Below are 13,429 nucleotides of genomic sequence, written 5' to 3' on the forward strand. Positions count from 1 at the left end.
GCAATGAGGGGAGTTTTATTATAAGGATGTGGTTATGTGGTAGGTGTTCATGGAACCCAAGGTCTGGGGTACAACTAGATTTCTGGAATAGGCTGGGAGCAGAGACCCAGGACAACTGAGGAAAAACCAGGAGGTTATCTTTCTCCTACCCATCTCTTCTTTCTCAGTCTTTCACTGGGCTGGATTTTTTTGTTTCCTAGTTCACAGGACAGATAATCTCCAAATCTAATAGCTCCTACAGTTTTATTTTTGTACAAGGGAGAAGTCAGATTATCATTAGGTTCTTAGTTACAGTTTCATATTCCCCAGGGAGATTGTTCATTTGCCTCCATTGGGTCAGTTACTGTCTCTGGTCTAAATAACTGTGGCCTAGCAGAAGGTACATTTACCAGAGAAGGGGAATCCCAGGGCAGTAGGAAGGCAATCCAAGTGGGTGTGCGTGGTATAATAGGAAATATAGTTGGTGTTTGTCCACTGGTTCTGGTACAAAGCTCCTCACACCCTTGGAATTTCCTGAATGATAGGAGTGTCTCTCGTCATTCATAAAAAGCCTCTTGAGTTTATGCTAATGAAGTGACTTAGAGTGGGGCCCCTAGATAGCCTTAAGATGGGGCTAGTCACCAGAAAGACCATGTGAGTAGAGGGTTGGTACTTTCAGCCCTACTCACCAACTACAAAAGGGGAAGGGGTGGGATGGGGGTGGAGTGCTGCTGATTACGCTCTGAAAACTCTTGACCAGCAAGATTTGATAAGCTTCCAGGTTAGTGAACACATTATGTGCTTGTAGGGTGGTGCACCCTAGTTCCATGGGAACCCTTCCAGACCTCGCCCTACGTACCTCTTCATCTGACTGTTCATCTGTATCCTTTATAATATCTTTTATAGTAAACTGGTAAATGTAAGTAAATGTTTCAGTTCTGTGAGCCACCCTAGCAAATTATTGGAAGCCAAGGAGGGGATTGTGGGAACCTCCAATCTATAGCCAGTCAGAAGCACAGGTGATAATCTGGACTTTCCATTGACATCTGAAGTGGAGGGGGACAGTTTTGTGAACTGACCCTTTAACCTTTGGGATCTGATGCTGTCTCCAAGTAGATAGTGTCCGAGTTAAATTGTAGGATACCCAGCCAGTGTCTGCTGAGAATTGAATTGCTTGGTGGTGTCGGAATGTGTGCTCCGTTGTGAGATATAGTTGGGATTCTCTACACATTGTACGTACTGATAAATAAATAGCAAGCAATGGGATATATTGGAGTATATGAGGAAGCCATTTGGTGTAAAACTAATTCGGCCTGACCTTGTTTTTCCAAAAGGGCCTGACCTAGCTGTTGAGCATGCATTGTATATCTGCTTTAAGTATTTACTATGCCCCAAAGACAAGAACAAATGTCCTTAAGATAAAGATGTAACTTCCCCCATGTTGGCATTTCCTTAAGGATAAGCATCTCTCCCTAGGCTAGGGATTGATTGCTGACCTGCTGTGACCACCCAACTTGAGACCACAGACCTGCTACCTGCTATGTTCCTCAATTGCTGTGTGAATCACTGTCCCGGCTAGGCAATCTCTTGACTGTTGTAAAAGGGACATTCCAGTCACATGTGATACAGGGTCTTTGATGGTATATAACCACTCTGTACACTCCACTTCTTTCGTGCCCTTCCTTCCTTGGGGAAGAAAGGCCCTGGGCTAGTCCTCAGATCTGGCTCATAATAAACTCACCCCAATTTTGATTTATAGATTGGTTATGGATTATTTGCATCGAAAGTACTTAAATTGTGTTCTTATTAAAAAAATTGAGATTGAAACTAATATTGTGTAGGACAACAAATTTCCATTATAGTCATTAATTAGATTCCTTAAAAGCAGTGATTTTTAACTCCCTTTTTTCAAAGGCTTCTCTGAGAACGTGATGAAAGATATCTATGTTTAAAAATTACACGTGTGCAAAGCTACAAATTTTGTATAGAAAGTTAGGAATTTTTTTTTGTTTTTTGTGAGGAAGATCAGCCCTGAGCTAACATCCATGCCCCTCTTCCTCCACTTTATGTGGGACGCCGCCACTGCATAGCCTGACAAGCGGTGTGTTGGTGCGTGCCTGGGATCCGAACCCCGGGCCACCAGCAGCGGAGTGCGCGCACTTAACCGCTATGCCACGGGTCTGGCCCCGAAAGGGAATTTCAGATACCTCAGTTTAAGAGTTCTGCTACACTACAAGACTTCAGTAGCTGAACATTCCAGTTTCTTCTAATAAACATCCAAACTCAATAAGGTTTCATCCTGCCTATTTTTTAACAGCTTTATGTAGGTATAATTGACATATAAACTGTACATGTTTAAAGTGTACAATTTGAACAGCTTTGATGTGTGTACATACCCATGCAGCCATGACCACAATCAAGAAATGAACATATCCATCACTCCAGTTTTCCTACTGTCCTTTGAAATTCTTCTGTTCCACTCCCTACCTCCAGATAACCACTCAGTTGCTATATTTTACTTTCATGGGATTTTACACAGTCACTCAGCACAATTATTTTGTAACTTATTTCATTGTGTGTATCAAATAGTTCAGTCCTTTTTATCGCTGAGTAGTATTCTATTGTATAGCTGTATCACAATTTGTTTATCCACTCCCTGTTAGTGGACATTTTGGTGGTTTGCAGTTTTTAGTTATTACAAATGAAGCTGCTAGAACATCTGCAGATAAGTCTTTGTATAAACATTTGCTTTCATTTCTCTTGGTTAAACCAAGAAAACTAGGAGTGGAATGGCTGAGACATAGGTAAGTGTACATTGAAAATTTTTTTTTTTTTTGTGAGGAAGATTAGCCCTGAGCTAACATCCATGCTAATCCTCCTCTTTTTGCTGAGGATGACCAGCTGTGAGCTAACATCTATTGCCAGTCCTCCTCCTTTTCTTTTTTTCCCCCAAAGCCCCAGTGGATAGTTGTTTGTCATAGTTGCACATCCTTCGAGTTGCTGTATGTGGGACGTGGCCTCAGCATGGCCGGAGAAGCGGTGCGCTGGTGCGCGCCCGGGATCCGAACCCGGGCCGCCAGGAGCGGAACGCGCGCACTTAAGTGCTAAGCCATGGGGCTGGCCCTACATTACACTTTTTAAGAAACTGGCAAACTTTTTCACAGTGGCTGTACCGTTTTACATTGTCACTATTGGTGTACAAGGGTCCTAGTTGCTCCATGTTCTTGCCAACAGTTGGCCTGGTCACTCTTTGATTTTAGACATTGTAGTAGGTGTCTCGTGGGTTTAATTTGCATTTCTCTGATGATGATGAGCATCTTTTCAGGTGCTTGTTTGCCATCCTTATATATTGGCAAAGTGTTCAAATCTTTTGCTCATTTTTTACCTAGATTTTCTCATGATTGAGTTTCAAGAGTTGTTTGTTCTGCATGTAAGCTACTTATCAGATATGTTATTTGCAGTCATCTCCCAGTCTGTGGCTTGCCTTTTCATTCTCTTAACAATGTCTTTTTAAAACATTTCACCTGTTTTTAACACTACTTCTTAATTTACAGATGATCAAATACAGGGGCATCAGTGAGTGAGTTTTGGCTAATCACATGGTTAAATTTGCTTAGCAGAAAGCTAGATAGCCTCCATATATAATTGATGTGTAGTTCTCTTAATATCTGTCTAGTTTTCTGATCACTAACCCGACCTTGCTTAGAACATGCTTCACAGGTGTGGAATTTTTTGTTTGTTTTTCCTTAACAGAGAAGCCTGATGTCAAAGTAAAATTTTAAAAAGTTAAAAACAACTCATATAATTATTTAGTGTGCACTTGTAAGGATTTATTTGTCAATAATTAAGGAACCAGCAGGCTACAAAATTGATCCAATTGAGTATACACCTGAAAAACATGCAAACTTACTAATTATCTACATGTTACCATTGAACTATGCAAAGTCTGGACCCTAACTCTTAATAAATAGTCAAACAGAGTTACATTTTCCTCTAGAAAATGAGATGATCTTTCAGTGGACTTGGTAGACAATGCCCTAGTATGGCTTTGAAAGGGCATCGTAATCTTTTTGCCTTATTCCTAAATTTTGGATTAATTTTTAAAACAAAATATTTTTTTCATTTTATTAAAACCCTGGAACATCAAAATATGGGCTACAAAATGGGCTTCAGGGAAGGGAATCAACCAACCAAGGGACCTTCATTGGTGCCCACAAAGTCCAGTGTAAATACTAGCTAGTGCTGATCAGGCTCTCTGACTTGCCATTTCAAAACCCAGGGTGGTTCAAACTAGGCTGATCATGTAAAGAATCTCCTGCAATCAGTAGCTGCTGGGAAACCAAACTCGAGAACTCTCTGGCCAGTGGTTTGGTTACTATCCTGAACTTACTCCAAGTTACACTTGATTCAGAAAGTGGTCACGTGCCAGCAGGATAGATTGTTTTGGTTCAGGATGCTGTTCAGCTCAAATGAAGTACTGATCCATCCCCAGAACCTGTGACTATGCTACCTTACCTGGTAAAAGGATCTTGAGATGGGGGTGATCCAAGCCAGCCTAAGTGTAATCCCAAGGGTCCTTACAAGAGGATCAGGAGTGGGAGAGGTGAGCACAAAAGCAAGATGTTGGAGGGAGGTGAAGCAGGGACCAGGAGTCCAGGAATGCAGGAGGCTTCTGGAAGCTGAGAATGGCAAGGAATCAGATTGTCCCGTGAAGCCTCCAGAAGCAGTGCAGCCCTGCTGCCTTGATTTTAGAGTGCAGTTCTAGAATAAATTTTTGTTGTTTTAAGCCACTAACTTTGTGGTAATTTGTTATAGCACCAGAAGGAGACTCATAGAGGACCACGTTCATTTCCCAAACTATTACAGATCAGTGACCTAGAGAAAGTCTAGCAGAGATTTTACTTGGAAGAAACAGTCGATTTGTGGTTTCCATGGCTTTTACACCCAGAAAAAATGATTTAGGTACTAAATTAATTCTTTTTATAAATTTTAAAACCTAATTTTGCCTTATATTTTTAAGTTCAATTTATAAGTAATTGTTAAAACTATTAAAACCTATTAATAGCTAATTCAGTCCATTTTAACAGTTATTTATAATGAGATTATTAGTCCATTATTAAACATAGTTAATTAAATTGTCAAACAATTTGAGTGTATTTAAAAATATATTTGAATATTTTAAATACTTCAAATCTGACTAAACTTTCACATATATTTAGATAATTTTAGTAAATCTGATGAATGTATTTAATGTAATAGATCCTTATTTTCTTAATAGTCACACTTAGAAAATTTTCTTTTAACTTAAAACAAATTTAAAGTCAATTATCCATTTATGCATTTTAAGTTGGAATCTTAAATTCCAGTATTTAAATTAGTATATTACATTCTTTTTTCTCTCTCTTTTTTTTCTGCTGAGGAAGATTCGCCCTGAGCTAACATCTGCTGCAAATCTTCCTCTATTTTGTATGTGGGTCACTGCCACAGCAAGGCCACCAACCAGTGGTGTAGGTCTGCACCCAGGAACCAAACCTGGGCTGCCGAAGTGGAGCACGCCAAACTTAACCACTAGGCCACTAGGGCTGGCCCTTAGATTCTTTAATATGACAAATCTATGATATACTGTACATACTAAACAGGCATAGGTTATTCTTAAACCTAAAATAAAGGCAGTATACTATGGGTTTGATTTACTTCATCCTCTATATATTGATTCTTGGTTTAAAAGACCCTTCTTTGTTTAAAAAGTCCCTTCCCACTAAGAAAACAATTGTATAATCCTAAACAAAATTGACTTCCCCTCCCAGTAGGCTAAGATTTTTGACCTGAGGTTTTTGTGGGGATTTGGAGACTTGGTGCTGTAGTCATCCAAAGGATTCTTCTGCAACAGAAACAAATACAATTGAGTTCTATAATGATGGAGAATCCATGCCTTCCAAGTGGGGTTGGTTATTTTACCATTGCTTTCAAATTAATCACCTTGTTTTGGTAGATGACATTGTAACTCAAGGTTAGGATGCTTTATACTTGATAGGAATCATGTAATCTTTTAGTTGATTCTATTCTGAATTATTTTCATATTCTATTTAAATAACAGCTGATTGAATTCTGCCTATCCAAGAAATGGGACCATTTCTGCCACTGGATCCAGTAGCTGAGCCAACAAGAGATGGGAAGCCAAGTATAGACAGTTACTGTGGAATTGGTTGATAGGTGAGATGCAAGCCACAGTATTTAAGAATGTGTTTGAGAGGATCAGATAACTAATTGTTCTAAGCTAATGGTAACATCCACCATTTGAGCATTCCACACACCGGGCCCAACGCTAACCACTCTATTATATTAACTAATTTTTCTACAACAACCTCGTGAAGGTAAATGTATGTATTCCTATTTTATAGTGAGGAAACAGATTCAGAGAAGTAAAGTCACCTGCCCAACGTCACAAGGTTAGGAAGTGGCAGAGCCAGGATTCAAAACAGACACATGTGATTCTGAAGCTACCACCATGGAGAAGGTTGTAGGAACTTGAGCTCTGGCTTCATTTCCTCCTATTAACAGAACAAAAGAGAAAGAATTCCCTACAGATGGACTTTGCCCAAAACAGAGGTCCAGGGATGCATAGGCATAATGAAAGTCTCTTGGCTAGCAGAGAGAATTTGATTCAGAACAGAGACCCTGTGCTCAGAAGAGGCTTGGAGAAGGACTTTGCGTTCTGGGGGAATTCTTAGCTATATGCCTGATGGAGCTAAGTAGGGACTCTGAATTCCCCTGCTCAAAAACAAAACAAAATGCAAAACCAGCAGCACCCATTGAAACCCGTTCTTTTTTGTTCCTTCATCATCAATGTTATAATTTGCTTTTTGGTGAATTCATAACTTACGTTAAGTGCATAAAACAATGTGTACAACTTAATCAACAAAGTGAACACATGTACCCAGCACTTGTCATTGTCCTCTTGGTTCACTCAGTATTCCTCCCTAGAAGTGACCATCTTCATATGTTATGGCTAAAACTCTCATTCAGCATATTTAAGACCATCTGCCACCTCCAAAGGTTTCTCAGAGTGGGCTAGGGGTACAGCTGATCCTTTCCCCAAAAACCCACAGAACTCCCCAGTGATGGGTACACACATTATTGTGAATAGGAGAAATCTAACGGGGAAAAAGGCTTTGATCTCCCAACCGTATTCTTTATTTCCTGGAGCCTGTGGCATAGAGATTGCTGAGATCTGAGCTAATAAGGAAAAACAAAGAGAATCAAAACAATTCAGCACTGATAAATTTTACTGACTGGGTGAAATCCTCAGTAGCAGTGGATGTTAATAGCAATAAGTTATAATTTCCAACGACCCCGGTGGAGCCTCGTCTGCAGACATGCCTGCATTTCTAGTGAGACTCCCTTCATGATATCTTCCACTAAGAGACAAATTTTAATGCACTGTCTTTTGAGAGAAACAGGATACCCCTGCTTTTGAAGAGAGAGAAGCAATTTGAGTATGTGCCCATGAAGGTGAGAATGAAAAGTTTTTATGCTCCAGATTCAAGAAAAGAAGACTGTCCTTTTGATATACTCCCCAGAGGTAAGCACAAGACTAAAGCCAATGCCAATCAATCAATGACAGCCTCACATCAGTGCATGTGCCTTTGACAGTCAGTCAGTGATGGCTTGATGCTTCAGAAGTCCCCATCAGTAACACAGGGACCATGCTTCTACTTTGGGGGGCTTTGATGAAGAGTCTGAAACTCTCTCAATCCTTGAATTCCATCCAAAACTGTATAAAAGATCACTTCTTGCTTTGTGCATAGAGACTAACACTTACAAGAGTGATTCACAACATATGATATCAGCATTGCCCAGGAACTTGTTAGAAATGCAAGTTCTCAGGCTCCATCTCAGACCTATTGAGTTAGAAACTCTAGAGGTGAGGGCCCAGCAATCTGTGTTTCAACAAGTCTGAGGCATGTTAAAGTTTGGGAATCACTGGCTTACAAGTCCAACTCATCCTTGCTTTGGAAGAAATATCTGTTTCACATATATTGACTGATGGCCTCTTCCTTCAACAAAGTGAGACTGTTATTTGTTATTTCTGCAGGAAATGTTGAGAGTAGGACCAAGCTCACAGGGGGGAGAGAGCTGGTGGAGGGGAGAGGCTGGAGCTGAGTTTATCAGGGATTGGGCAGAACTCTGGGAAAGGAAAAGAAGTAGTCCTCAAACTAACGTTGATTGGGAATTCATGTAGAAAACATGAACATTAGCCACCACAATCCAAGCTTGCTGGAGTCACAATAGGAAAGAGTTAGCCTGGCAAACCACAATCTGAGAGCCTAGAAAATTATGAAGTCTAGGCTTTGAGGTGACTATGTCCAGGCTAGTGGTGAGAGTGAATGAGATACAAACCAACCCAACAAGTGGAATGATTGGGAATACCCTGGGTGCAGGTAAAAGTCTTATACATTCTTAGTAAGCAAGTATAATGGAATGTAGAACCTAAATGTTGCCGGGGGTACCTTTTCCTTTTTTTTTTCTTTAATAGATTTTTTTCTAAAGGGTAGTTTTAGGTTGACAGCAAAATAGAGTGGAAGGCACAGAGATTCCCCGTATACTCCTTCCCCCAACACGCACAGCCTTCCCTACTATCAGTCCTGCACCAGAGTGCGGGTACATTTGCTACAATCAGTGAACCTATGTTGCCACATCATTATCACTCAAAGTCTATAGTTGACATTAGGGGTCACTCTTTGTGTTGCACAGTTCTAGGGGTTTTGGCAAATGCATAATGTCATGTATCCACGATTATAGTACAGATATTCCACGGGAAATTCTATATAAGCTGGTTGTATAATCTCTCTTCACCTCAGTTTCTTCTACTAACAGATGAAGAGATTGAAGTAGATTATCTTTACTGTCCCTTTCAGTTATGAAGTTCTTTGAGTATATGGGATAGCCATCTGTTTTCTGATTTAAAAAAAAATACATACATATATATATATATATATATAACGTTGTAACATACTCTGAAAAACAAGTACTTTGTAGATGTAAAATGCCACATTGCAATTTGTAATACTGCTTAACATTGGGTATATATTAGATAAGGTAATTTTGAAAGTCTTAAACATAGGACTGAAACATTACATTGAAAACAATCACAAAAAGATGGTTTCAGCTGAAGCATTAACAATACAATGTGTAGTTAGCCAAGGAGAGGCTCTAGGAGTTCTTTTCTTTTTTTCTTCATTTCTTTCTCATCCTCTTCTTTCTTCTTTCTCCTTCTCTCCTTTCTCGTCCTTCTCTTGACTCTCTTCCTCTTCCCTTTTTCCTTCCGCTTCTCTTCTTTCTCTTCTTCCTTCTTGTCTTGCTCTTTCTCTGGCCTGCCCCCTCCTGCTCCTTGCTGTGCGCTGGGGAAAGCTGCCAGTCAGTCAACCCAAGTCACAGAAGAAGTTGAGGGGTTTATTTCCTCTTCTTGTTCTCCTCGTTCTTTCTTGTTGTTATTGTTTTGTTGTTGTTCTTCTCCTTCTCCTCTTCTTCCTCCTCCTCCTCCTCCTCCTTCTTCTTCTCTCCTCCTTTTTTCTTCTATTTGTCATTTGACATTTAGCAAATAACTCTAGAGGAGTTTATTTTTATTTATTTTTTTTGTGAGGAAGATCAGCCCTGAGCTAACACCTGCCAATCCTCCTCTTTTTGCTGAGGAAGATTGGCCCTGGGCTAACATCCATGCCCATCTTCCTCCACTTTATATGGGACGCCGCCACAGCATGGCTGGACAAGCAGTGTGTCGGTGCGCGCCCGGGATCCGAACCGCCAAACCCCAGGCAGCTGCAGCGGAGCGCGCGCACTTAACTACCGCTTGTGCCGCCGGGCCGGACCCTAGAGGCGTTTAAATGTGGGTATCAGGAGAGGAACACGGACAAATGCTGGGAGAGCCTATATCTTAAAATATTAGGAATTCTGGGATGAGTTATTTGGAGAGAGTCAAGTTAGAATATCATCAGAAATATTTGAACAATTGACAGATTGAGTCTGGTTAGGTCAAACGTGGGTGCCCAAAATAACTATGATTACCCCACCATGGCAGGCACAACGAAGGCCGTGCTGATGCCCTGCAGTGGCCAAGCTAGTGTTCTTAGGAGATGAAGCTGTGGCTGTGGCTCTGCATTTGCAAGTGGCCAAGGCTTTGGAGGCCAGATGGGGTGAACGTATCTAATCCATACTTTTTAAAAAGGACTTTTTCAAATAAATTATTTTCTTCTCTGTGTGTGGTGAAATCTGATAGTGTCATAGAGAAAAATATACAAGCTCTCTCCTAAATCCCCCACCCCCTTTTTTTTTTTAACAGAATATCTCCCTTTATTTTTCAAGGACCATTAAGAGTTAAAATGTTTTCTAGGCAGTTAGTGTGCGTCCTCTAGATGGCAGGACAGGACTTCATTTTGCATTGTGGACTCCTCTTGGCTATTTAAATGACAATTTCCTATGGCAGAAAGTTCTTAGTGATTTGGTAACTGAAAGACTCAATATATGTTTAAAACTTTCTGCTGTACAGATCCACCTCATCAGTCCAAAGTCACAGGGGGGAAGAGGCAAGGTACGTTAGTAGAAAATCTGAGCAATGAATTTTTGAAAAATCCAAAATATCTGATGTTCTCAAGTTGCTATGTTATCTTGAATAAATTTCTAATTATCTTGCCAAAAATGTAGATCCTGCTGGACCAGATTTAATGGATAGATAAGACTTGTTAATTGACATTTACTGTTGGTACTTAATGAATGTTACTGGAGTCCTTGAAAATTATTCTCTTACGTAGGTTAGAAATGCTGTTTATATTTGCCTTTATGTTGCAAATTTGCTTACTGACATATTTTTTCCCAAAGAAATTTCAAAAATAAACTGTAGAATAGACCTGGCTTAGTTATTAGGAATTTTGGATTGGTCACATCTGAAAGATGGGGTTTCTATCAGGCCCCTTATATTATGAAATGTGATCTCTGAATATAGTTGCTATTCGGGATCTATTAGTTTTCTTTCATCTCTTAATAACCTATTTCTACCAGGGAATACATTTTCCATACAGCGGACATTCAATACATACTTATGAATTTGAATGGACTTGAATACGTGTCACATTCACAGCTTTGATCTGAAACATCTAAGGAGATGTACTCAAGAGTTGAAGTTTAATCTTTCTTTTTGAGTAATCATCTTTCCTCCACAAAAATCTTGGGTCTCGTGTTTCCCAAAATGAAGATAACTCTTTATCCACCAATATGGAGATAAAGTAATAAAGACTAATTTCTGGATTGTAGGTTTGCCTATACTGAAGTCTGGATTCTATATTTTTTGTTTTAGGTACAGAAAAAAGTAATAATTTGTGCTTTCTCAGTGTCTGATAATTTTGCTTAAGACTGACTAATAGAAGCAACAACGACAAATAAATGTCATCTATAGTACTGACAGTTATGGCTTCTACGAGAACCTGGCTGAGGATTCTGGGGCCGAGTTTGGGTTTGAAGAGAAAGAACACTATGATTATGAGCATTTTCTGTCACGGTGGAAGAACAGGGAGGAGGGGCACGTACACCAGGAATTTCCTTCTCATCTAGGTTCTGGCTATGATATCAGATGAATTTCAAGTCATTTCTTCAAAAGAATTCAACAATGTTGAATTACAGGATTAGACTAGCTCCACTAAGAGCTTTTCAGGTCTGCTCTGCTTATAGGTTAGGCCAGAGATGAGTAATTTCAAATTTTTAATCTCTTTATGCCCTTCAAAGCTTTGCCAGGCTTCCTCCAATTGCATGGTTTTAGTTTTTTGTTTTTTCCTGGTCGGCATGCAGTTAGAAGGTATTAGCTGGGAAAAATATTTTATTTCATACTTTAAGGATCAGGAACACTGATTCTTTTCTTATTTAGGCATTTATTCATTCATTTCAACCACAGATAGTTATTGTTAGACTTGATTAGGTGTATGGTTTACAGTGCTGGGAAAAAAACATTCTTGCTTTCTGGACTTTTCTTTTAGATTTGAGTTTCTCTAAAACGACTTTATTGAATGAATCTTCGAAGTCCCATTGGGTCCTGTTATTCTAGGTGCTGTGAATGCAGCAGTCACTAAAACAGACAAAATCCTTACTTTCATGAAGCTTTCATTTTAGGGGGAAGAATAAATGAATAAATATATAGTATAATGTCAATGACACACCCTATAAAGAAAAATGGGAGAAAGTAATAGGAAATGAACGGTTGGTTGAGGAGGTCTCTCTATGGATCTTTTGAATTTTAGGCAAAGATTTTAATGAAGTGAAGGAGAGACTAATGTGAAGACCCATGGGAAAAGTGCAGAGGGGCAACAAGGGCAAAGGTCATGAGGCTCGTGCAAGGGCAGAGGTCATGAGGCTCGTGCTTGGTGAGTGCAATGACCCTGGAGGAGGCCACATGATTCAATTCCAGTGAGCCCAAAATGGGGAAGTGATACAATAACAAATTAGAAGTGTAGCCAGATATGAAACCATGGTAAGGACTTCGGCTTTTATTCCAAGTCTTTTGGGAGATATTGGAAGGTTGTGAACACGGGAATGATATTGTTACAGAGCAAGGGCTCACTGCCAGATGCACGTAGAAGCCAAAACTATGGTGCTGGCTTTTGAGAGAAGAAAGAGCTTTATTGCATGGCTCACCAGCAAGGAGATAGGAGGCAAAACTCAAATCTGTCTCCCCGAGCGGAAACGGGGACAGACTTTTAAGGGGTTGGGAGTGGGAGTGGTCATACAAAATGCTAACACGGTGGAATCTGATTGGAGGGTGGGAGTGTAACAATTTTATAAGCCTGGAGTGCTACAAATCAAGGGACGCCTTGCCTCTTATTAGACTCCCCATTCTGCTTTCTCTTCACATTTTCTGTAGTTAGGGAACTTTTGGTTCCTGGGTGGCTCATGGTGACCTGAGGACAAGGTTTCCATCTTCTGAGCATGCTCTAGCTGCATAACTTGCAGTTTTTGGTCATTGCCCCACAAAACAACTTTGATTGACATTTTGTTATTGATACAATAGGATACAATAGGACCAGATGAATTGGTCTATGACGGTTACAATACAATCTGAATTTGTGTTAAAATATTCACATTGATAGAGTATAGGCCAGGGGGAAAACTAGAGTAAGCATGGAGACCAGAAAGTAAAACTCTATTGTAGGGCCAGCCCTGGTGGTCCAGTGGTTAAGTTCAGCACACTCTGCTTCAGTGGCCTGGGTCTGGTTCCCAGGTGCGGACCTACACCATTCGTCTGTTAGTGACCATGTGGTGGTGGCAGCTCACATACAAAAAGAGGAAGATTGACAACAGAGGTTAGCTCAGGGTGAATCTTCCTCAGTAAAAAACAAAAACAAAAACTCTATTGTAAAGAGTGATACAAATCATTATAAAATTATCTATTCTATATTTTTATACTTTG

The sequence above is a fragment of the Diceros bicornis genome, chromosome 36 (genome assembly GCF_020826845.1).
Source record: "Diceros bicornis minor isolate mBicDic1 chromosome 36, mDicBic1.mat.cur, whole genome shotgun sequence".
Classification (NCBI taxonomy): Eukaryota; Metazoa; Chordata; class Mammalia; order Perissodactyla; family Rhinocerotidae; genus Diceros; species Diceros bicornis.